The sequence below is a fragment of the Lithobates pipiens genome, unplaced genomic scaffold (assembly GCF_037356315.1).
Source record: "Lithobates pipiens isolate NorthernLeopardFrog02 unplaced genomic scaffold, aLitPip1_a1.2 Scaffold_16, whole genome shotgun sequence".
NCBI lineage: Eukaryota > Metazoa > Chordata > Amphibia > Anura > Ranidae > Lithobates > Lithobates pipiens.
This window is the reverse complement of record NW_027507748.1, coordinates 294560367-294587963: the sequence shown is the minus strand read 5'-3', so window position 1 is coordinate 294587963 and position 27597 is coordinate 294560367.

Sequence of the window (27597 nt, the reverse complement as noted above, 5' to 3'; positions counted from 1 at the left end):
GCTCTTTATTAGCATGTGCTGTTACTTGGCTAGACTGTTTGCTGAAGTTTACACATTTCTCAGGTACTTCGCCCACCTTCTGATTTAGCTAGAATCCCTTTTCTGGGCTGTCATTAACACCTGGGGTATCTGTACTTTGTAAAACCAAATAAGATTTATTAAAATGTATTAGGAAAAAACTCTTTCTGACAAATTATACAAAATATTAATGCAGCCAACCTTTATGAATTCTTATATACAATCAGGGCTTTTTTTTCTCGGAGAATAGGTGCAGAAACTCCCCCCGTCTGAGTCACCCCTTGTCTCTGCCCCCTACCCACCTCTGAACACCGTCCCTTGATTCCACCCCCTACCCACCTACCAGTACTGCCCCTTTTAAAGAACACAGAACCAAGTATCATTTTGTGGTGCTAAATTATTTGTATGGAACATGTTGATGATAAAAAGAAAAGCAGTAAAATAGATCCCCAGCAGCCAGCAACAATAGAATCCCAGCAATATATCCACACCCAACAATAGACTCCCCCAGAAACAATTGACTCAACCCCAACAACAATAGATTGCCTGCAGCAACAGTGAACTACCCACAACAAAATATCACACCCAGTAACAAAATATCCACCCAAGCAACATTAGACCCTCCCCAGCAGCAACAACAGAACTCCCAGCAGCCAGCATCAATAGATCATCCAGCAGCCAGTAAAAATAGAACTCTACCTCAACAGTAGATCCTTTCCAGCAACAATATATTCCCAGTCAGCAACAACATACTCCCCATCAGCAACAATAGACCCCCACACAAAATAGATCCCCACCAGTGACAATAGATCCCCCAGAAGCCACCAATAGACCCTCCAGCACACCCCACACCCCATGCTATTACATATATTCAGTGCTGAAGGTGCCAGAACTGCGCTCCCCTGCATTCCCGCTGAGAAAAGGCCCTGTATACAATGATATATAAGCTTCAATGAAAAGAGATATATTACTTCTTAAAATAGCAGAGTTGTATTCATTTAATAAGCTGCCAGGAAGAAAACAACTACACCAATTTTCATTTCACTTTGTGCAAATACACTTTCTGCTTATTACAGAATGTGTGGCCCTCTCTACCTGCAGATGTTAAGCACCAATTAAATTAACAACTGTTCATTTTCTCTGCTTCATTGTCATTTTTATTATTTTGGGGTTTTGTGTGAAATGTCATTTTGATCAGCTGGACCATTTCCTTTTCATTTCTTCCTTTTCTCTATAGCATATTACATGCGTGTGAGTTGCACAAGAAAATAACTCATTGCTGTTGATAAGGCATTTAAAAAGGATATGTTTGCTTTTTCACTTCCCTCTGCCCCTCATTCACAAGCTACACGCCTATTTTTCTGGAAAAAGATTAACTTGATGGATTTAGCAACCTAGGAGCTCTTTTAAAAAAAACAACAAAAACAACAATCCTCCTTGGAATACTACATTTATATCAAGGTAATATTGAAGCTAGAAGTCAATTGCCCCTTTCATGATAGGTATAAAGCTATATTTTCTACTAGTTTCCAGTTTGCTAAGCTCAGCTTTATAAAACAGGATATATCCATACAAAAAAATGGTCTATGATAACCAGTCAGTAGTTAAAAAATACATTAGAGTTCTTAGTTGCAACAGACAGATTATTGATATGGTTTGTGTATTGGAAGCTAGAGTAAAAACTTGCTGAGTTGCTATACACACATCAAATCCTATTTCTTGTGACTAAGCTATTTTTGTTATGTGAAAATTTTAACATGGAGGAGACGTTGTGTAGTTTATACAGGAAAACTGGGCAGTGCTAACGAAACTGTTTAAGATAACACTACAGAATACTAAAGACTTTGCAAGCTTGTTGGATCACTGGATGGATCAATAGGTACTTTTCAGACTGAATTTACAAAAAGCTTTTAATGGTTTATTAACCTGAAGGGTGCAAAAGGGAGCATATAATGAAATGGGATACCTCTATGTGACATGGAACAATATAATATAATAATGTATTGTAACCCCCATGGCATTTTAAGGCAGACAATTGTATGAAAGGTTTGTTTGTTTAAAAGGCAATAACGCCAATTTTATTAATACAACCATAAAAAAGGGGCAAATACAAGTCCTGATAGCAAATAAGACACATAAAACAATATACAGATAATAACAATGTAGTACACTGTTCAAAGATCATCATATGACCCATACCCAATACTATCAAGTATACCCAGGTACTGCCAAAGATATACTGGTTTCTTTGATAACTCCCAACATGTTTCAGAATTGTTATTCTTTCTTCAGGGGAGATGCTGGGTAATTTTTTGCTTTTAGAATGCAGATATACATAATCACCTGTTATTATAGTACAAACATATAGTATAAACATATAGAAACACTTTAATTTCATGTAGTATGTCGGGGTATAGTAGTGGCTGTTTTTATATACTTACAACAAACAATGTACAATACACAGACAAGCACATGCATCAATGAAAGATCCAAATTGGATGGGGCTGGAGTGTATAAACCCCCTGACTGGATGGGTAGATGGGCCCCGAGATGGGTCACCATGCATCCCCAAGAATCGTCCGCAGACAACAAACTGCACCAGCAACACAGATGGTAATGTCTAAAATTTATATTAATATAATTAATATAGTAAAGATTACTAAAGCTGCTGGCAGGACTTTTTTCTGACGTCCTGCCAGCGCACCGCTGTAGTGTGAAAGCCCTCAGGGCTTTCACACTACACACAATGGTGCAGCTTCTTTGGGGCGTTTTGCAGGCGCTATTTCTAACGCTATAGCGCCTGCAAAACGCCCTGGTGTGAAAGGGGTCTTAATGTGGTATATAGAATAGGTCTAAAAATGTACCTTTCATAATATTGTCTGCCTTAAAAATCCATGGGGGTTACCATACATAGCACTTGGTGCATATTTTTCTATGTTTACTCTGGATGTCGGCAGCCCACTACACTCCATCCCTAAATATCACTATCAGTTTTTCTGCTTCAGGTTTACAAAAAAAAAAACGTAGTGCAATGGCTGCCTGATTGCATACAAATTGAAACTCCTAAGGTTTGACCACATATTATATGGTTTTGGTAAATCTGAAGGAACAACTCAGCAGAAAAACTGATAGTGTGTATGGGGCTTTAGAGATATTGTTCATAGAATAAAAATATGTGCAAATAAAGTGTTGCTCTAAGCAAATACAATGAGTGAAAACAAACTATAACAAATGCATCTGTAAAATAAAAGCAAACATAATGATATGAAAAGTGTCCTTATGTGAGTTTATAAATGAAAAACAGACATTAAATCCAAATCCCAAATATAAGTGAGTAATCCAGACTTCCCCACCACCACTCTACAGGGAAACCACCACCTTGAAGGTACAGATGTAAGCTTACCAACGGCAGTAGACCCTCTAACTAAAGAGTGATCAATAAAGGCTCATGTAGTAATTATCCAAACCACATCACTTCCACTGGCAGTGCTCAAAAATGAGTATCCCGTATTTCATCCTCACCTCCACAGTGGAAGGAAATAAGAAATATTGCATAGCATAAAACCTTTTTAAAACATTTATTTATATTTAAAATGTCACTCAGAAAAAATAAAATAAGTTGTGCAATGATAAAAGGCCTTTACAGCTGGCATACACAGTGTTTACCGTTGTTTTCATTGATTGTATTTGCTTAACGCAACACTTTATTTGCACAAAATAGTTTGATTGCTAAGGTTTACATACACCACAGGTGACAGGCTCCTCATTTTAAAGGCGTTTCCAGATTCACATAAACCTCCAGCCCACTGACCCCCACCATCACTAGGTCAGTGTTTTGGAGGTTTGCAGGTGGAGGGCTCATCATAATCTGGAAACTGCCTTTAAATATATGTAACATACAAAGATACAAGACATATATGTATGGTTCCCTTGACATAAACATACAACCCACAGTAGCTTCCTGTGTTTATTAAGCAAGCTGAGGGAATCTCAGTGTGCGTCCAGTCATGTTTTGGAGTAAATCCTTCTTCAGGGGTTTGGGGTACAGAAAAACCTACATTACAATGAGTAAAAATTAGCATGCAAAGAAATCAATCAATCTTTACATGCTAATTTTTACTCTATGTAGTGTATATTTTTTCTGTACCCCTAATCCCCCGAAGAAGAATTTACTCCGAAACATGTTGGGACGCACTCTGATATCCCCTCAGCTTGCTTATTGAACACAGGCAGCTACTGTCGGTTGTATCTTTAAATCTAGAGTACCATACATATATGGCTTGTATCTCTGTATGTTACATTGTATTTTTTAAGGACCTATGCCCTTTTTATGACTGTATACAAATATTGGCATTTGCCTTTTTAACTCAATTTACCTTTTTTGAGCTACTTTAAAGTCCCTGGGGGTTGTTCTGTGTGTATCTTCATATCTTCCTAGCTATTTGGGATGTGTGCAGTTTCCAACACACTCCACCTGGCTTCCCTTTTTTCTTGTTTTCCCTTTAAAAATATGGGGGCCCTCAGATACCACCCCTCCAAGTGAAAGGGGTACATAGTACACGTTCAAAAAATAAAATGTAACCAAGAAAAAATTACATTCACATGTATAAAAAATCCTTTATTTAAAAAAAAATCTAAGAAATGTTTTTAGTTGTACATCCATCATCAATGATAATGCCAGCTGCCTTTCGATTGGAGCACAAACTCAATCCCAATGGTTCTCTGCGGCGAATGACAGCTCTTTGTTAGGTCATTAGCTATCAAAGGGAAGCAGCAAGGATAGTGGTGGCATCACTGAACAAATATGTCATGGAGAGAGTAATGTCACAGCTCCTTCAAGGCTCCAACAAGGACCAAGATTAGATATTTTGGTGGTGGCTGGGAAGGATGAAGAAGTGGCAGGGATCACTGAAAAAGGAGTATCAATGGGTCATGGAGGTCCGTAAGTGGACAGCATCTCTTTCCTGTGCATCATTTCATGCATTAATGTTCATTGAGATGATGCAGTCGATTTCTTTTAAATAGGGTACCGGCATGCTATAGTGGGCAAACATGAATCTTGTTTTCCAGTCTAGCACAGCAAATGCACAGATGGTTATATCTGTACATCATTTTGCACTAAAACGCATTCCCGTTGAGATGTGCTATAGAAAATGCATTAGGATGCTATTTAAAATGAATGACACTGCAACTCATGGCGTTGAGGATTGTGTGTTACCAAAACTTATAAGTGTACAGCTAGCTTCAAGGTTTTTAGTTTAGGTTGCTTAGGGGGAGATTGGAAATTGGATCACTCAGAATCTGGTGCAGCTATGCATGATAACCAATTAGCTTCCAACACCAGCTTGTTTAATTAAGTTTTGACAATAAAACCTGGAAGCTGATTGATTACTATGCAGAGGTGCACCCAATTCTGTTTGCACCAGTTTTAGTAAATCATCCCCTGTGTTAGGCTAATTTCACACCTATGCATTTTTAGTGCTTTTTGCATTTTGCAAATTTGTACTACAATCCATTTACCATGGTTTCCTATGGAACACGTTCTGTTGTGAAAATCTGCAAAATGCAAAAAGCACAAAAAATGCATAGGTGTGAATTCAGCCTTAGAGTTTTGCTTTCCTTCGATTTTCACAATCTTTTAGGGCCAGTTCAAACCAGATGCAGTTACATGCACTTTTTTTCTGCACTAAAAATGAATGCACAGTGTTTTCCATGTATTCCAATGACTCCTGTTCACACCAATGCCGTCAGTTCCGCATTGTAAACTGACTGGAACTGACTGCACTGGTGTAAACTAGAGCCATGGAAAACACTGTGCATGCATTTTTAGGGTCAGTTCACACCACAAAAATGCACTCATACATTCATACAATCAGTTTTTCTTACAGTTCACACCACACGCAGTTCCAGTGAACTTCCAGTGTGTTTTTGATACAATTTGCTAGGTTCCAGTACAGTTCTGTGCAGAAAAAATGCAGCACGCTTTACTCTTCTTCTGCACCGGAAACTAACTGCACTGGTGTGAACTAGAGCCAATGCAATACATGGACAAAAGAAAAGAGAGGACAAGAGCCCTGGGACTTTGAGTGAGGTGGGAGAGATTTGGCAAACGTTTCACAAAAAAATGCAATAAAATCAATTTATTAATTACATAATGTTACATAACCAAATGGGAAGAGCAATAAATGTGCGTTACCCGGCATAGTGGCCAAATTGAGAACACAAGCAAAGATAAATATCAGATCATTACATTAAATACACATCCATTAAATAATAAAATTGATTTAAATTGATAAAAAAATTGATATATATACATCACAGGAGGTAGAAGTTATACATGCGTAGATGAAATACTGTGTGAACAATAGTAACACACTGCAAGAGTGCCCAGCAATATAGACATAACAGAAAGCATTGATGGTGCCCTACGCGTTTCACGAGTCTATTGCTCGCTATTCAGGGGCAGATGCATTAATATCTGAAACAAAAAGTATAATACAAAAATTGATATATATTAATAATTAGAAGAGTAAGGGCAAAAAGCAAAAAAGGTGGGGGGGGGGGGTTGGTTGGCAGGAGGGGTCAAAAAGACAGAAACCTCCTACTTACCAATCCGCTGGGCTAGGTCTTCCAATACTGATGACAAGATGGCGGCAATAAGAATGTCCAAGTCGGGGGCTGAGGGGACTCAGCAGATGAACCGCAGCAGGAGGAAACCAGGACCTTGAATCAGGGAAGGAGAGGTCATGTGACCACACCGAGGCGAGCTGAAAGAAGATATTTAGTGGCATTATTTTAAACAAACATTTAGTATACATTGGTATAACAGAGCAGCTGGCAGTAAGTATTCCTACTCTGACTTTACAACCACTTTAAAAACTACATCTCAAAAAGCAAAAATAAAAAGTTTCTGTAACTGCTTAGTTACAGCTAGCTAGTGTTAGCTAGAGTCAGGATTCAATTTGTTAGTCACTAATGTAAAGTATACATACATCTACTAGACCAACTAACACTGCCCTCTTCACTAACTGACAATGTTGTTGTCCAAAGGTGGCTATGCTGCTCCTCCCAGTGGAACGAGCGTAGCCACCCTAAAGCCCCATACACACTATCAGATTTTCTGCTGATTTTTGTCTTCAGATTTACCAAAACCATGTAGTAGAAGGGCCTGCCTGATTGCATACAAATTGAAACTCCTAAGATTTGACCTCATATTATATGGTTTTGGTAAATCTGAAGGAAAAAGTCAGCAGAAAATCTGATAGTGTGTATGGGGCTTAAGACAGGAAGTGTGTTACTGCCCAGCTTACCGGGTGAAAATAAACTGGAAAAGCCAAAAAGAAAACTATTGCAGTCACTACATCTAAGGATTGCTAAGCTACAATATATAACGTTTTATTGGTTTTGGGTTTAGGTACAATTTAAAGCACGGTGGAGCACCTAGAGAGTATTTATTTAACCTAGTATTACATTATTAAACCCAGTTGCCAATGTACAATATGCTAGGGATGAATGTAAATAAAAACTTATAGCTTAAAGTTGGAAAATTGTTGTATCCTTGTTGTAAAAAAATGCTTTCTACAAATCAGCATTATCTGAACAATTCTGCCTTAGGCGTAGATATTGTTAGAGTTGTTCTCAAAAGCACCAAATGTACATTGTTAAAATATTGAACATGTTTCACAGAGGAGCATCAAATTTTAGCGATTGGTTTCTACAATGAGGATGCTCAAAAGGAAACCATTCTTTGACCAAATAAAAGTCAGGAAATGCTAGAATTCCTCTGTTTATTCCAGGTCAGTTACTGAAAGCATTGAAGCCAAAGTATCAATAAGACAGCCAGACAATTAGCATTCTCAGGTGGCAAGGTCAGTGATGACAGACTACATATTTCCTTCTCTTGACAGATTTGCCTTAATGAGTCATTGATTCTTAGCATACCAAAAGACTATAGATTTCCCTCAGCCTAAAGCATCTAATATGTAGTCTGACATAACATGTATTTTAAGATTTGTACATCACGAAAAACTTAAAACTATACTGCTGCAGACTCAGTTTTCACTTTTATTTCCTGAGACTGTCAGAGAAAACTGATTTTATTTCCTGTTATGTAAAGCCTATGTCATCCAGTAAAGAAATACAACTTGTTTTGATTATTATTTTATTAAAATTACAGTAGTCTGTCTGCCATTTCAGGGTAAGGGCAAAAGTGGAATGTCTATTACAAGAGAAATCACTTTTATTCCCATGAAAAAGTATTGAGTAAAATAGAAAAAAAAAAATCTTTACAATATGAAATGGCAGCAATGTAAATGGAAGTAGCAGCAATCATATGATGAAAGCACTGGGATGAATAGCACTCACCAGAGCATAAATAATATCAGTACGCAAATGTAAAAAGCATACACAAAATGACTTGCTAATCTGTTCTTCAACAAAATGCAGTTTTGTAGAATGTGTGCTACTAGGTCAGATTACTGAAATAAATATACTAATGAACTGAAATGATACATAGCATGCACCACTGGTGTATGAAGAAAAATCATACACACATTTCTCATTATTTATACTTTAGTTCAAAATCCAACCACTGTTTCAGCATCTACCTTTTAATTTAATGGCCCCCATAGAGACACAATACTACCCTGGTAAGCAAAATCCTCATTCAGCTAATATTACAACAATATTAGATAATAACTAATTATTATTTTGTTATGGACGAAAGGCAATAATAGCTTTTCTCAACAGCATTGCTTCTATTGAATTCTAATTTCACATTTATCAAGTCTCCCACTGTGCATCTTGTACATCAGTGATCCTCATTGCACTAAACCCAAGCTACCAGCTCCAAGCTGATCAAGCCTAGAGGTTGCCTAATAGTGTTGGGCGAACGGTTCGGCCCAAACATGAATTTGGGCTGAATATTGACTGTTCGCCCATTCGGGTAAGTAAGCAAATAGCAAGTAAGTAGCAAGAAAGCATTCTATAATGTGCTATTGTGATTATATTGTGAGTGTAGAGTGTCAGTGTAGTGTGAATCTAGTGATAGTGCAGTGTGAATGAAGTGTGACCATTCATTTTTATATTAGTGTCAGTTTAGTGTGAATATAGTGATAGTGCAGTATGAGGTGCATTAATGCACATTTACTACAGTATGTTGAACTGCTTTAGTGCATGTTCACTGCAGTATATTGAGCTGCTTTAGTGCACGTTTACTGCAGATTATTAAGGTGCGTTAGTGCATGTTTACTCAAATATACTGAACTGTGTTAGGCTGGATTCACACCTATGCATTTTTAGTGCTTTTTGCATTTTGCAAATTTTCACTACAGTCCATTTAGTGCTATTAAGAGAGATACAATCTCTTTGCATTCAAGAAGTGTCTGGTGCCCAATTAATATACCTTGCATTACACCAACTCTATCTTGCAACCCAACATATCAAGAAGGATGTCAGCTATCTCTGGCCTTGGAGGTTCTCATTAGACTGAAAGAGGCCTGGGACCTTGTTACATGAGGTACCACAACGGCAGGTCCCCAGTCACTATTTCTTGGAAGGCAATGTTTTGGCATCTTTGGCCAAGGCAGTCAGCTGCAAGGTCCACGTTACTGCTGACACGTGGTCCAGCAAGCATGGTCAGGGACTCTACATTTCATTCAAAGCACACTAGGTAACTCTGCTTGCACCTCAGAAGCCCCACTCCCTCCTCCATGCCCTCCTCTTCTGAATTGTCCTATAAATCACCATTATGCCTAAGCATTCAAGGGGCTATTCAATGATTCAGGCTAAAAATAGCCATGCAGTGCTTGAATTGGTCTCTGGGGGAGAGGAGCCACACCAGAGCAGAGATTCTTTTAGCTCTGTTGGGGCAAGCCCAGAAGTGGTTCATGCCATGCCATGCCAGTTTGAGCCAGGAATGGTGGTGTGTAATAATGGCACTGACATCCTGTCCACCTTATGCCGCGTACACACGACCAGACTTTGGATTAGGTCCAACGGTCTTCCTGACGGACTTTCGGCGGAGTTCCGACAGATCTTTCGAACTAACGGACTTGCCCACACATGAACGGACTAAGTCTGTTGAAAGTCTCTTTGTTTTGAATGTGATGACATAAGACAAGACTAAAAAAGGAAGTTCAATAGCTAGTAGCCAATAGCTTCCCTTGTGTCGTATTTGGTCTGTGAGACCAGCATACAGACAAATGGTTTTCCCAATAGGAATTGAGTCCATCGGACAGATTTGAAACATGTTCTATTTCTAGGTCCGTCTGATTTTTTAAATGGAAAACGATCGGATTAGCCCACACACGATCGGATTGTCCGATGGACTGATTCCATCAGACCTAGTCTGCCAGAAAGTCCGGTCATGTGTACGCGGCATTAAACAGGGAAATTGACACATGTGCCATGCCTGACACATGTCCTCAATTTGGTGGTGCAGCATTTCTTAAACGGATACCCAGGGTTGGAAGATCTGCTAAAGCAGGCCAGAAGAGTCTGTAGCCATTTCAGGCGGTCATATACAGTCAGTGCTTGTTTGGCTGAAATTCAGGGGGAATTCCACATGCCTCTAAATTGCCTGATTTGTGACATGCCTACCAGGTGGAACTTAACTTTGGCAATGCTGCAGAAGCTGCACATGCAGCAGAGGGTTGTCAAGAAGTATGGGCTTTTTTTTCCCATATTAAAGGCCCCTGATAAAGGATGCATGCACTATACTGTCACCATTTGAGGAGGCGACAAGGATGGTGAGCCATAACAATGCATGTATCAGTGATACAATCCCTGTTGTGTTCCTGCTGGAGCAGACTCTGCATGACATTATGGACAGGGCATTCCTGGCAGAGCAGCAGGAGAAAAAGGAGGACTTCCTTTCCTTTCAAGGCCTGCTTTATTCAGACACCATTCTAGCAACACCACAGAATACACAAGAGGAGGAGGAGGAGGATTATTGCAGTTTTAGAGGCATTGAAGCAGAGAAAGACAAACATCAAATTTTAAAGAAGTTGTAAACCTCAGAAAAAAAACCCTGCAAAACAAAGGCATATTAAGCTAGTATGCATCGCATCCTAGCTCAGTATGAAATACTTACCTTAGAATAAAGCTGTTGCAGTGGTCCCCGCACAATGTTGACGCGGTCAACATCTTCTTCCAGGTTCGCAGGCTCTAACACTGTGATTGGTTGGAGCCACGATGACGTCACTCATGCACGCATGAGCCACTGTTCACGGCACGGGGCTCAGAAGGAACGGCATCCGAGGCCATTCCTTCAGAGCACATACACCAGTCTGATGGAAGGGCTAGTTTTGGGGCTTCTGTTGGTCAAGAGAGGAGCAGTGAAGAATCGGGCCACCTCAGTGATGCATTTAAAAAGAAAATTAGTCCTTGGCGCCCAGGGCTGCCAACTTCGGCAGGGTCTACATCATATGGCGGCAGATTATCTAGGGGCCAAAACAGACATGGAGAGCTTTCCTGTTGATGATCCACTGAGTTACTGGGTCATGAGAGTATACAAAAAGAAAACTGTAAGCGCAGAGATATGTATATCTCTATACATGCAACAGTCACAGTTCATTAGTCTATATGATAAGCTAAACAATAGCAGATCCTAAAAGGAGATGATGGTGGGCGGCAGCTATCCTTAGAGAGAAGCCAGCTCTATAATAGGAAGACAAGGGAACAAAATGGAAGGGCCGCCTAGGTGTTCCCTTGTCTTCCTATCATGAGAATAGACCACTGTCCAGAACTTGCCCAATATGCAATAAGCTGCCCTTCATCAAGTGTGCTTTTCCAAATATACATTCGGTGCTGCCAGAGGTTTTGTGATAGATAAAAGAGCGCATCTGTCTACAGACTCTGTTGACTGGCTAACATTTATCAAAATGAATCATTCCTGGATTAGCAGCAGCTATCAATCTCCTGATGTCGATTTTGCCAATTAAGTGTTTTTGGCATGTGGAATCTATGCAAGTGGGGTGTTGATTTTATTGTAAACAAATATTTTGGTATAGGTTACATGGGCACAATTAACACTCAGGGACCAATTTCTCTGCACCTGTTTGACTGGGGCATATCATTTTAATTTTTGACAAGGTTAATTCTTGCTTTCATCAAGAGTACCTCTACAGGGTTATGGTGTGAAGGGACCACCAACACCCACATTTTTCCACACCGGTTTCTATTCAAAGTCTGCAAAACAGACTCCATAATTCACCCCAAAAAATCTTGAATCTTGTTCCAAGTGAATTAAATTGTGGCCTCATCATATAGACTTGCTCTCCAAGCCGTTGTTTATAAAATAAAGAAAGATGGCAGGGAAATTTTAATTTTATTGGCTTTATTAATGTAATTTTGTTATACACGTTCAGTGTTGCCAACCGCCAGTATTTTTACTGGCAGCCAGTAAAAAATGGGCACTTTTCTGCCAGTAAATGCCAGTGAAAGAAAAAGGATGGCAGTAAAAAATATGGTTGTGACGTTTGGCCAAGACTATCAGAGTGCTTGCTACAGTGTGTTCGGACTGTGCCGGCAGTGTGTCGCGTGAAGGCACGGGGCAAGGGAACGGAGCAACCGGAGCCTCATGTGCAGGTCTGTGGAAGTGGAGGAAGGCAAGCCAGGAGTGGACTGAAGGGCCAACCTGGCATGGAGAGAGAGGGTCGCTGTGACTCAGTAGGTGATGTGTCATGTTGGTGAGGTGCCGTCATCATCTGTGCTGCTAGACACTGCTGTCAGTGTCACTGTGCGAGTCAATTGCATTTTTTTGCCACCCATTCTAATGTCTTGCCCTCTTGATTCTTCTTCCTGAGCTACCTATTTACTATATTGAAAATAAAATAAGTAATATGTTTTCGCCTTAATATCTACCTTTAAATCACTTTGCTAATTCCATATAGTACTTGTTTTTAGCCTAAATACTGAAATGTGCACTTTAAACTGTAATTTTGCAACTTTTAATTTTGCCAGTAAAAACTTGACTGTGCCAGTAAATCTTGGGTGTAGTGTCAGTAAATTTCAATCTGGTAGGTTGGTAACACTGTACAGATGCTCCACTTTTCAGGCAGACTATGGGGACCCCCTATGCACTATATTTAAAGGATTTTTTCATTTTTATTATTTCACTATAAACTTCAGTAAATCACTGCTCATTTAAAAATGATTGTTTTTACAAACTTTTTCATGTCCCCCAGGGCAGTGCCCAGACTCCCATACCCTTTGTATGCCCAATAACTTGCATCTAAGCCCTCAAAATGGACACTTTTTATGTTTCCAGTTCAGGTCCCATCAACTTAATTGGGGTTTGTTCTTCTCTGAACCTTTGCGACGTTCAAGAGTTCTGGCACGACCCAAACAAGGGGTTGTTCAGCCCATCTCTACTGTCTAATCTAACAAAAGGCGCATGAGACCTTAACCACTTGCCTACTAGAAATTTTCACCCTCTTCCTACCCAGGCCAATTTTCAGCTTTCAGCCATGTCACACTTTGAATGACAATTGCACGGTCATGCAACACTGCACCCATTTGGAGTTTTTATAGTTTTTTTCACACAAGTAGAGATTTCTTTTGGCGGTATTTATTCGCAACTGTGTTTTATATTTTTTTGCTAAACAAATGAAAAAACAAACAAAAATTTTGAAAAAACAAACATTGTTTATAGTTTGTTATAAAGTTTGCAAACAGGTAATTTTCCTCCTTCACTGATGTGCGCTGATGAGGCTGCACTGATTGGCACTGATAGGCCACAGCTGTGGGGATGAGGCCCTTGTCCTCATCAACAGAGCCCCCCTGCCCCAAAGCAACCACTTTCTATGTTGAGGGCATGTGGCCTAGTATGGTTCAGGAGGGGGAGCTTGCTCGTTCCCCCCCTTCCCTGCCCTGCCAGGCTGCATGCTTGGATAAGGGTCTGTTATTGATTTCGGGGAGGACCCCTTTCCGTTAAAAAAAATAATAATAATAATGGTGTAAGGTTCTTCTAAAAACCCATGGTATGGACCGGGAGGGGGGGGGGCACACACCGTTTTCTTTTTTTTTTTATATATCTGGGCCATTTTTTTAAACATTTTTCTATTGCCGGGCAATGCCGGCATTCTTTTCTTTACATTCATCTGTCAGTGAGAAAGTCCACTGACAGATGATGAGTCATCGGTTGTTGTTAGCTTCTTGGCCCACTGCTTAACAACCAGCTATTTTTCATTAAAGGAAAAGTTTATTTGCAAGAAAAAAAGAACACATTGAACATGGGTACATAATTGACACAAGGAGTTGTTACAAGCCGAGACAAAACATATACATGCCAACATTGTCTTTATGAAGAATGACAGAGGTATTGTCTATGGAGAACCATATTCCTCCAGTACCGGCCTAAATAGCCCTTGGAGGCTCGTTCATCATATAACACCTCAATGCTAACCATTCCCATATGTTTCCGGTAGGAGAAAGGGAAACAAAGGTAGAAAAAGTGTAAGGCTAAGGAAAAGCAGGGTAAAGGTATCAAGTAAAAGAAAGAAAGAGAAGGAGTGCCTATACCAAGAAGTAGAATAAGGTAGTACAAGACTGGCTAAGTAGTGCTGGGACATAAGATCTTTGGTCCCTAGGTCTGAACTAAATATCTGAAAGGCTCTTCTGGGACACAGGTCCAGTGCGGGCCACTGACTTTCAAGCTCTCAGTCCTCCCTGATCTATCATATCCCGATATGCCTGGAAGTATCTAAAGGCAAAACACGGAGACCAGGTCCTATGGTAGCGCTCCACATGCTCATTGGATTGAGCCACCGTGTCCTCCATTTCGCATATGAAGGAGACTTTGTTCAACCAGTCCTTCAAGGAGGGGGTTGCTTTAGATTTCCAGTAAAGTGGAATAAGGGAATTGGCTGCATTCAACATGTGCCTTGTAAGAGAATGTTTATACTGTCTGAAAGATATGTTGGATATATGTAGCAGACAGCATGCAGCGTCTAACCTAAGTCTGGTCTCCATAATCTGAACGATCAAGTTTCTAACCCCTGTCCAGAATGGCCTCAGCCGCTCACATTTCCACCATATGTGGAACAGGGTGCCCAGCTCTGTGTCACATCTCCAACATCTGTCAGATGATTGTGGGTACCAGCGGTGGATTTTCTCTGGGGTGGCATACCAATGAGTGAGAACCTTGTAGGCCGTTTCCTGCATCCTCGTGCTCAAGGAGCATCTGTGCGAAAAAATGCAAGCCCTATCCCACTGGTCATCAGAAATTGGCAAACCCATTTCCTGAATCCATCGCTCCCTGAGTCTATGGTCTTCCCGCGGGCTCAAGGACTGTAACCAAGCATAGGAAAGTGATGTGGTCTTCGGGGTTGGTTCTCCCTTTGCACACACCGACTCAAAATCCGTCAGGTCTCTCGAAAAGTGAGGCCTGCGGGTACTGACACTAACGTAGCTACGCAATTGGAAGTACGTCCACATAGGCAATTGTGGCAGGTCATAATCCAATTTGAGTTGAGCAAAGTCTTTCATCCTTTTGTTAAGGAAACAATTAGCCACCAGGAGCGGTTTGCTTGAGTCAGTCAGCGTGAGTGAAGGGTTGCCCAAGCCCGGGGGGAAATCCGGGTTATCACACATAGGGGTGAGAGGGCTCAAGGAAGAGGAGAACCCGGGACTTCCGGCTAGTTTATGAAATATGTTGAGGGTAGTGCCAATGATAGGATGCGACCGCATGGCTATGGGGCATTTAGCCTGTGGGATCCAGGGCGAGAACCTGAGGGGGGTCCTGCTAGAGCATTCCTCCAGGAGAACCCAGTCCTTGAGATGAGAATGACAATGCCAGTCAATAATACGTGCTATGTGAGAAGCGTAATAGTAGTATTTGTAATCAGGGACACCCAGGCCCCCCTTGTCCTTGGGTATGGTCAGTAGGGTCTTACAACCAGCTATTTTTCACACAGAATTCGAATTGGTTGATCGTTTTTTGACTGATTCAAATATTAATAATTTTGAAACAAACCCCTCTGGGTGATCAACGTACATTGCATGCATTTTAAGAAATTTTGTAGCACATTGTTACTGTGAAGAAATAGCTTTTTGTTTTAACAGACTGATTGCATGCTCACTCATTCTGAATGGGTGGATCTGGTTCATTATGAATCAGCCGATGTACTTTTTGTGTTCTAATAAGGAAAGCAGCATTGTCTGCATTCCTTTTGAAGTAATTTACCCTTAGGGAGTATCCCACTAAAACTCACATTTGTATTGTAGCTGACTGTGTAAAAATGCCTATCAGTAGCCTTATTGCATTGAATTCTACAGAAAGTTACAGCGCTGCAGATTGAAAAGAAAAGATAATTTTTAATGACATTATAATACAACTTGCTAGCAATTGTATACACTATTATTTTTAAGTACTACATTTTTTCCACGAAAATGGAGTTACCATTTTGCATATATAGGGGTGAATGGGAAAGTAGCTACTTTCTGACCTGCATTTGACCTGTGTCAAATGAATTTTGCATTCTCATTGGCTTGTATGAGAGTGCAAAACCCTTTGGAAGTGAACCACGCCTATCCACGCCTAAAATGGTTTAGCTATAGACACTGTTCATACTTGATATGGTACAAAAAGATATTTGTTTACCATGTTGTTTACCAGCCAGCTGTAAGGACTTTTATTAGGTTAGAATTTGATTGTGGCCCTAGGGCCCAGGGCTTTTTGTGAGCCAGGATGTGGTGGAATTCTGTTGCGCCACCACCAGCTCTTGCCCTATGCTTTGCGTTCACCACTGGTACATGTAAACACAGAAGCCTTCTGTGTTTACAAGGACAGCTTTCCTATCGGCGGCTCTCACAAATCCCTGCCTGCCCTGTTCTCATGGTGGGGACAAAGGAGGTGCAGTGTAGGAAATCACATGGTAAGCTGCACTGTGATCCCCATCTGTGCCCGGGTGCACAGATGCCGATCAGTGATCTCCCTGCAAGTGAGATATTGAGAAGCGGAGTTGCCTACACTGCAGGTAGGTGAAATGCAAGAAAGATTTTGGGGAGGGAGGGTGGGAAAGATTAGGGCTGTGGATGGTAAAAATGTTTATTTACAGTGCTGTGGTACCTCGATGGGCTCCAAATGTCCCCACTCATTGGCAAATCTATACATGGGCTGGTGGGTTTCTTTTTTCCCGTGATAATCCTCACAGGATGCAAATTGATTGGTACTGTTGTTTTATAGACAATTCAACTTTTGTATGGAACGGCTCTGTACATGCTATAGATCCATTCATGCTTTACCGTAATGCCAACCAATGAACCTAGAGTTTCTCACAGTTTTTCTCCTATCAAGATTGGTTATCTGGATGTTACTTTATTAGGACATGTGGAGGATGGCTCAGTCTCTACAAAGACCTTCAGGAAACAATCTGCTGGTAATTCACTTTTACTGGCTTCTGTCACCCTACCCATACTGTGCAGGCACTTCCAATTAGGGAATTTGTGAGAATCAGGAGGAATTATTCATCACAGGACAACTTTAATCAGGAGTGCAACATTGTTTCAGATAGGTTAAAGCGGAGTTCCACCCAAAAGTGTAACGTCCGCTCATTTGTCTCCTCCCCCCCCCCCCCAGTGCCACATTTGGCACCTTTTGGGGGGAGGGTGAGTGGATACCTGTCTTTGACAGGTATCCTGTCCCCACTTCCAGGAGTCATAGCCATGGCACATTATGTCAGCACTCAGATCCCTCCTCCTCCCCCCACCACCGGCCCATTAGGAGAGTGCAGCAGGTGTCTCGCGCATGCGAGGTAGGGACCTACCATGAAGCTGTAATGCTTCATTACCGAGTTCCCTAACTGCCAATGGCGGCAGCAGCACACGGTAGCTGATGGAAACATCAGCTGCGGTGCTGACACCGCTGGACTGCAGGACAGGTAAGTGTCCTAATATTAACAGTCAGCACTTGCAGTATTTGTAGCTGCTGGCTTTTAATTTTTGCAGGGGTGGGTGGACCTCTGCTTTAAAGGGATTGTAAAGTGATATTTTTTTTTTTAAATAACAAACATGTTATATGTACCTCCACTGTGCAGCTTGTTTTGCACAGAGTGGCCCCGAACCTGCTCTTCTGTGGTCCCTCGGTGGCTGTCTCGGCTTCCTCCCGCAGGTGTTTACAACGTTCATGTGAGCTCCCTCACATGGTGAGAAGCATCTGCGGGCGCGCTCCCGTGATACAGCCAGCGGCTATAGCCGCTGGCTGTATCACACGGGCCCGCCCCCGGCGCTCCGCGTCAGTGGATGTGATTGACAGCAGCGCGAGCCAATGGCTGCGCTGTTTCCATCCATCCACTCCAGCCAATCAGTGGCCAGGCTGAACGGTGGAAAGGACGTCGGGGGACGAGCGCGGGACTTTTGAGGGGTGAGGTAAGTAAAACGGGGGCTGGGGGTGCAGGCACTGTCAGATGTTTTTTCACCGTAATGCATAGAATGCATTAAGGTGAATAAACATTTACCTTTACAACCCCTTTAAGGTAACGAGGATATAGCAAACATCGAATTAATAGAGGTAGAAATGTAGCTGAGGAGAGGGATTGGGATGTCTTGATCAACAATTCCTCTGCGTCTAAAAATAAAAAACAGTTCTGTGGTAGAAGTGTGGGGATTAATTTTGTTACCACCTATTCCATGTAATATAATCAGATTGTAAAAATCATTAAACATTGCCTCCCTATCTTATATGCAGATAAGACATTACATGATATTTTACAACAGGGATGTACATTTTCAAGTAGGAAAGCCCCAAATGTGGGTGCTACGTTCTCTCCCTCCCTTTTTCATTCCCATAACCCTCATTCTTTCAGTTCATGGTTGGGGGCAGTGGGTTCTTACCCATGTGGCTTCAATACATATAAGCACTGTGTCCCATGATGTACTCAAAGAAAAGGATTTTACAGGTAAGCTATGACACAGAGCCACAGTATTTACTGATGGGATGTCCCTATCTGAGGGGAGGGAGACATAACAAAATAAGGGAGCAATCAGACCTGAGGACCTTGTACCACTGCCTGCAGCACACTGCACCCAAAGGTGATAGATCAAGATCAAGTTGCGGCCTTGCATATTTGAGCCATGGAGGCCTGGTGATGCATTGCCCATGAAGCACTAACAGCCTTTGTGGAGTGTGCTTTGATTTGAAAAGGTGGAACTTTCCTCTTCAAACCATAAGCTTGAATAATTACCTGTCAAATCCATTTAGCAATGGTAGATTTTGACGCTGCCTGTCCTTTTTTAGGACCTTCAGGCAATACAAACAAAACATCCATTTTGTGAATCTGACCAGTCACTTCCAAATAGGTTTTTACCCTCTCACTACATCCAGAGAATGTAGTGACAGGGATATGGAAAAAATGAAGGCAGAACAATATCCTGGTTTAGATGAAAACCTGAAACCATCTTCGGTAGTAGCTATAGTGCTTATAATAATAAGTAATAATAATAATAATAATAATAAGTAATAACGTTTCATAACGTAAAGCATTCGTGTTTCACCTTATGGATGGGTAGAGTGTTCGAAGAAGTCAAAGGAGGGGTGGAAGTGAGATGTGGACAGGATGTGAAAGAGAGCTGAATCCAGCACTCTTTACATAGGGCACCCCTAAAACCTGCATTATGTATGTAGTGCATCCCTGAACCCTGCACTCAGCACATAGTGCCTCCCTGAAATCGGCACTCTGTGCATAGGGCACCCCTAAATTCTGCACTCTGTATATAGAACATCCCTGAACACGACACATAATGTGCAATTTGGCCACACCCACCATTTGATGTGGTTATGTGGGATGGTGTGAGTTCATGCACCTATTCTCTGAGGAAAAAAAGCCCTGGATAATTTTATATAGTCTTACAGATACAACTGGCCCTATAAGGGCAACCATAATGCTGATAAGACCCGCAATGAAATTGAGTTTGACACCTGATCTACATTTTCACAATCTCTCCCTTTACTTGTTCCATTAGTCATATGAAAAAGCGAACAATCAATTTGCGTTGGGGCTCCCCAACAGAAAAAAAAACTTAAAGAAAGCAGACTAGACGACATGGACTGGATGATATTGTTTTAGAGAATGTATTTAAATAAGTGAAGATGTTGGAGTAAAATGGTAAAAATTACTATGAATGAATGTTGTTGGGGCTAAAATCTACTAACATGCAAGTAGTTATGACGGATAAATGTTAAAGTAACTCTGAATGGTATCCTTATTATCTAAGTATAATCCATACTCTTCCACTCTATAATGGCACTATAACTGGTACACTACAATGGCATACTACAAATTCCATAATCAATAGTTCTTAATCCATCTCGGGAGCCAGTAAGAGATGGTGCCTGCATTACTACATACAGAGGAGCTATGGAGAACTAATGTATATAAGTTGTTGATAAGGGCTATTGGCGCTACCTCAAATAATAATTATGCTGTTAAACCTTAAATTAGTGACCATTACCAATTCACAAAGCTAAATCTGTAATATTAGTGCAAAAACTTTCCCTATTATCTATATATATGTTCTGGTGACACCAATAGTGTACATCTGCCACATATATGCAATAGCCTCCACAGATAGGTATAAAGATATATATAAAAGAATCCTCAGGTCAAGAGTTATACAAGAACAAAAATTAGAAAAATAGAGCCCAGGGTGCCTTGTGAATAATTGTGGTTAGTTACACTACAATATAGAAATATACCCCTCAAAAATGCTACACGTTACAAGATTCCTCTAGGCAGCATAAATTATCCATGTAAATAATACTTATACTTATTCCCCTTATAGCTCTCAATACATAATAGTGCAGTGCAGACCCTATGTGAACATATCACTACAAATACCAACTGGTGTAAATTAACCACTTGAGATCCGCGCTATAGCCCAATGACAGCTACAGCGCGGACCTCCTTTTCCGGGACTACGTCTATTGACGTAGTCCCGCGCACGAGCGGCCTGCGTGCCCCCTGAGGGGCACACGCGGCGCGCTCTGTGATCGGCGAGTCCATGAGACTCGCCTGATCACCGATCCGTGCAAGGGGTCGATCCCGACCCCTTATCACGTGATCAGCTGTCAGCCAATGACAGCTGATCATGTGATATAACGGAGCCGGTAATCGGCTATTATTCCTCCTCGCGCTGTCAGCGCGAGGAGAAGAAAAAAAAAGCCGATTACCGGCGGCCGTGATCGGGACATTAGTCCCGATCAGGGCCAGCCCTGCTAGTGCCCACCTGCCCCCTGCCAGTGCCCACCTGCCCCATGCAGTGCCAAATGTATTAAAAGTAAGTGCCCCCGTCAGTGCCACCCAGCAGTGCCCATAGTGCCACCCAGCAGTGCCCATAGTGCCACCCAGCAGTGCCCACAGTGCCACCCACAGTGCCACCCAGCAGTGCCACCCACAGTGCCACCCAGCAGTGCCCACAATCTGCCTCAAAGGTGCTGCACCCCAGTGCCACATCCGTGCCCATCAGTGTCATTTACCAGTGCCCAGCAATGCCGCCCATCAGTGCCCAGCAGTGCCACCTATCAGAGCCACCTATCAGTGCCACCTATCAGTGCCCATCAGTCCCATCTATCAGTGGTACCTATCAGTGCCCATCCGTGCCACCCATCCGTGCCACCCATCCGTGCCCATCTTTGCCCATCAGTGCCGCCTTATCTGTGCCTATTAATGCCGCCTTAACTATGCCTATCAGTGCCCACCAGTGCAGCCTATCAGTGCCCACCAATGCAGCCCATCAGTGCCCACCAATGCAGCCCATCAGTGCCCACCAGTGCAGCCTATCAGTGCCACCTAATCAGCGCACTTCAATGAAGGAGAAAAATGACCCGTTTGCAAAATTTTATAACAAACTATTAAACATGATTTTTTTTTTTTTGCATCTTTTTTTGTTTGTTTAGCAAAAAATAAAACTCCGAGCTGTAACTAAATACCACCAAAATAAAGCTCTATTTGTGGGAAAAAAATGATAAAAATTTCATTTGGGTACAGTGTTGTATGCCCGCGCAATTGTCATTCAAAGTGCATCAGCGCTGAAAGCTGAAAATTGGTCTGGGACTGAGGGAGGTTTAAGTGCCCAGTAAGCAAGTGGTTAAACCAATAAGTGCATGAATCATCAACCCCCAAATAAGTGATACCTATACAGGCATTAAAAAAGAGATATATATGAGAAAAGATATATGTGAAAAAAATATATATGAAGAAAATATGTATGAAGAAATATATATGAAAAAAAGGGAATTTTTTTCCTTTTTTTTGACCCGTGGAGAAATGTGTGTGTGCAACTTATATGTGAACCATATATAGGTGGTGAAACATATACTAAAATGGAAAAATACAAATGAAAAAATATGTATTTTTCCATTTTTTCTTCATTTGTATTTTTTCATTTTTTCATTTGTATTTTTTCATTTTTTCTTCATTTGTATTTTTCCATTTTTTCTTCTTTTTTACGTGGATGGGAAGGTTGTTGTAAATCCTAGTATATGTTTCACCACCTATATATGGTTCACATATAATTTGCACACACACATTTCTCCACGGGTCAAAAAAAGGGAAAAAATTCCCTTTTTTTCATATATATTTCTTCATACATATTTTCTTCATATATATTTTTTCACATATATCTTTTCTCATATATATCTCTTTGTTAATGCCTGTATAGGTATCACTTATTTGGGGGTTGTTGATTCATGCACTTATTGGTTTAATTTACACCAGTTGGTATTTGTAGTGATATGTTCACATAGGGTCTGCACTGCACTATTATTTATTGAGAGCTATAAGGGGAATAAGTATAAGTATTATTTACATGGATAATTTATGCTGCCTAGAGGAATCTTGTAACGTGTAGCATTTTTAAGGGGTATATTTCTATATTGTAGTGTAACTAACCACAATTATTCACAAGACACCCTGGGCTCTATTTTTCTAATTTTTGTTCTTGTATAACTCTTGACCTGAGGATTCTTTTATATATATATATCTTTATACCTATCTGTGGAGGCTATTGCATATATGTGGCAGATGTACACTATTGGTGTCACCAGTACATATATATAGATAATAGGGAAAGTTTTTGCACTAATATTACAGATTTAGCTTTGTGAATTGGTAATGGTCACTAATTTAAGGTTTAACAGCATAATTATTATTTGAGGTAGTGCCAATAGCCCTTATCAACAACTTATATAAATCTCAAGGCACAGACTTCAACGAAAGTCCGTGTATTCAAGGGCAGCTGCAACCTGTTTGTATCCTTCTGTGCGACAGCACTTATTTCCTTCCCTATAAGTTTTCCTATTTATCCTGTTTACCTCCATAAGCGCGGCTATCTCCATATACCTGTATGGAGAACTAATGTAGCCACCCTCCAAAAGGAAGTCAGATCATAACAGCAAAAAAAAAAGAAATTTGGAGATTTGGAGGAGGGTGAGAGAAATGGAAGGTAACTTTTTTAGTAGAGAATAAACACTTGAATGGAAGTTTTTTTTTTTTTTTTTAAACCAGTTTAGAGTCACTTTAATGGCAATTAAAGAAGGACAAATTATACTTTTGGCAGAACAATCAATTCCTCATGGAAAATAAGGCTTTGAGGGCTTAAAGAGTATACTTTAAAACAAAGAATAGTTAATATTTTCAGCCAAGCCACTTTGATCCCAATCAAGTGATCATCAACCCTGTCCTCAAGGCTCACTAACAGGCCAGGTTTGCAAGATAACTGAAATACATCACAGGTGATATAATTTGCTGCTCAGTGATTGCAGTATTCTAGTCTGCATCTCCCCAAGGTAATACATAAAACCTGTCCTGTTAGTGGGCCCTGCGGACAGGGTTGATGACCACTGTCCTAAACCACTAATCCTCTCCCCCACAACTCAGTTTTACCAAGTTCTTGAAACCACTGCCATCTGCAATTGACCTATACTGCTAGCCCAAATATTACTCAAAACAAACCCTTAAAAATCCCCAAAGTTGGGGAGAAAGTTTTCTTGTAGTGATAGGTAGAAAATGTAACATTTTCCTACCTTCTATCTGACAGTGATTAGTTACAGATGACGCTTTGTTGTACTCCAATGAGCTGCAGATTGAGTCATTCCCTACCCCACAGCTCATTGGGGTACAAAAAAGTAGAAGTCTATAGTCTGGAAGTGGTAAACAGGAACAGGAAGCAGAGGAACACAGAAGATTGGAAGCTCCTAGAAGGTGCTGACCACCTCTCCATTGATTTGAAGACCCACAGCCCCCCCCCCCCCCATTGGCTGATGGACCGGTCGGGATTTGATGTACAGCCCATGTAGAGTGGATGACCCATCTATATATGCTTGTATGACCTAGTGTTACCACACAGGTCCTGTGGCTCTGGTAAGAGTACCCACCCTTTTGCGTCTTTCGATTCAACTGAATGTCACTGCTGTGAATGTCTTTGAGATTACCCCCTGTGTGAAATATCACATCCAAATCCCATGTGGATTTCAAGGACTTATTTATTTTCATTATTTGGACTGTATAGTGTCCTTTTTGGTGTTAGTCACTTCAATATTTTCTTTTTCTTATTTTCCTTAGCGCTACATTATGGTTTTTCTACAGTTAGGCTGGAGGAGACTTCAGAGGATGCTTAAGCGCATCTCGAGTTTTATGACAAAAAGTTAGGGAGTAGCTTCCTAATAGGGACAAGGGTAGCAATAAAATCCTAACCAAAGTTTACCCCTTTCCCAACTCTATCCAAAACTAAAAAAAATTCAAGAAAATCTATGGTCACAGCTAGGGATGCACTCTCTCTTTGAGTCGAACATGAGTTTGACTCAAACATCTGGGGTGTTCGTGGCAAATTCGAAAGCTGCGGAACACTCTTTAAAAGTCTATGGGAGAAATCAAAAGTGTTAATTTTAAAGGGCAATTTGCTAGTTATTGTAATAAAAAGTGTTTGGGGACCTGGGTCCTGCCCCAGGGGGCATGTATCAATGCAAAAAAAAGTTTTAAAAACGGCCGTCCAATGTTGAGGTCATGTAGCCTGGTCATGTGGCCTGCCAGGTTGTGTGCTCAGATAAGGGTCTGGTATGGATTTTTAGGCGAACCTTACGCCAATATTTTTTTTTTATGTTGGCGCGGGGTTCCCCTTACAATCCATGCCAGACCTGAAGGGTCTGGTATGGATTTTGAGGGGGACCCCTACACCATTTTTTTTATTTAGTGCGGGGTTCCCCTTAATATCCATACCAGACCCGAAGGGCCTGGTAATGGAATTTGGGGGGACCCCCATGCAAAAAACGTTTTAATTTATTTTTTAATTTTTGTTTGGGATTCCCCTTAATATTCATACCAGACCCAAAGGGTCTGGTAATGGACTGGGAGGAATCCCCATGCCGTTTTTTTCAATGGCTTTCATTTGTACTGCCAAGAGCCAAAACTTTTTAAATTACTTTTATTTCCTTTAGAAATGACATTTTGTGCAGGGACTTTTCTAAACACTGGAAACATTGCAACCCTTTACAGGCATACTATAGACAACCCCCAGGTACGAAAAATATTACACTTTTATTGTTTCACTTTAAGCATTATTAAAATCACTGCTCCCAAAAAAAGTCATTTTTTTATAACTTTTTTTGCATTGATACACGTCCCCTGGGGCAGGACCCAGGTCCCCAAACACTTTTTTTTTTTTTTTTTTTAATACAATTTTTATTGAAAAGAAATAATAGGCACTGGAATACAGATGTACAGAGATCTCCAACAACTGGAGGAGTAAGGGCGCGTACACACACGGGGACTGTTCGCTCAACTTTGTTCGTCAAACAGTTTCAGCGGACAGTCCGCTCAAAATTAGCATGGACGGACATGGCCACACACGACGTACGAACAGTTTGCTGAAACCGTGCGCGATGACGTGAACGGCACGTACGACGGGACTAGAAAACGACGTCCTATACACTGCAATGCAACCTTCGGCGTATAAATTCTTTCTGAGCATGCGCAGAACTTTGTTTGACGAACAAGCCTACACACGAGGGGACTGTTCGCTGAAACAAGGTTTCAGCGGACAGTTTTTCGGAAATTCCGAAAAACCTTGTTCAGCAGACTGTTCGCTGAAACTGTCCACTGAAAGCCCACACACGAGCGGACTGTCCGCTGAAACACTGTTCAGCGGACAAAGTTGAGCGAACAGTCCCCGCGTGTGTACGCGGCCTAAGATGCCAACAAAGTTTCAAAATAAACATGAAATGAGTTTGGTGAGGCTGTGCATATAAACACTCTTAAACTGACATGTCCATAAAGGTGTGAGATACAACGATACAGTCTGATAAGTTCAGGTCAACTACCAAGAGTGAAAGAGAAGGGAATTAGAAACTAAGAAGAGCCTGATATGGTTCGCAACATGGTGCTATGGAGATCTCCATCTCGGTCAGATAAGGGGTCCATCTGGGGGAGAAAGTTGGGGCCAAAAGTGTGAGGGGTTGGATCTGCCCCAGTGAGGTCTTGGGGTAAATGATGGGACATTTTAGGTATCAGACTTTCCAGGTCGCGTCATGGAGTTACCTGAAAGGGTTCCATGGATAATGGTGGTAGTGATGTGTTGTTGGGAATCTGTGCCGTTGAGATGTAGTGGTATGTGTGTGTGCCTGGGCTGGGATGCCAGGGGTCAGGAATCGGTCGAAGGAAGGGGGCAGAAGGGGGAGGATGAAGAAGAGAAAGGAAAAGGAGGGAGAAAAAGAGGGGGGGGCAGTAGGGAGGGCAGAGGGGGAAAGCATAGGTACAGGAGAGGCTTAAGTTGTCTGGGGTCCCCTTCCCCATGACCCCCCCGGAGCATGCCAAATGATACATGGCTTGTCTCCTCACCCGCCTCCCGAGTACTGAGATCTCCAACTCCAATGAATACTAGGGTTTGTAGATCAGAGCATCAAATCTACAGTTCAAAATGTCCTTATCTGTATGCGTCCGAGTAATCGGTAGTGGTCTGGAAGTGTTTCCAACAAGCCCATTTTGTGCTGAATTTAAAGGGGGTGTCCCTGGATATGTGAATCAGCTCCTCCATTTCAGCTGTTTTGTTGATTCTGGTGAACCACTCTTTAATGGAGGGAACTCTGGGTGAGCCCCAGTGAACAGGGATACACTGTTTAGCCGCGTTAAGCATGTGCATAGCTAGAGAGCCATGATAAGCTCGTCTCGGTAAGGGCGAGAGGTGGAGGAGGCATTGGGATGGGGTAAGGTCAATGTTGTATGTGGTAATTTGGGTGGTGAGTCTGCATACTTCTCTCCAGTAACTCTGCAGTGGGGGACACGACCACCAGATGTGAAGTGGCGTTCCCCTGTCTTGGTTGCACCTCCAGAAAATGTCGGTGGTGTTAGGGGCAAATTTGTGTAAGAGAGAAGGTGTACGGTACCATCTCGATTGAATTTTATAGCCATTCTCTTGAGTGCTAAGATTTAACGATCCCCTGTGAATGGTATGGAAGATGGCATCCCATTGCTCGTCACTGATTGACAAGGCTAGATCTTCCTCCCACCGTTTGCACGCAGTGGTGGAACCAGGACGCTCTTCGTCAAAGAGTAGGTTGTGGGTGAACGCTATCAGATGTCTTTGGGG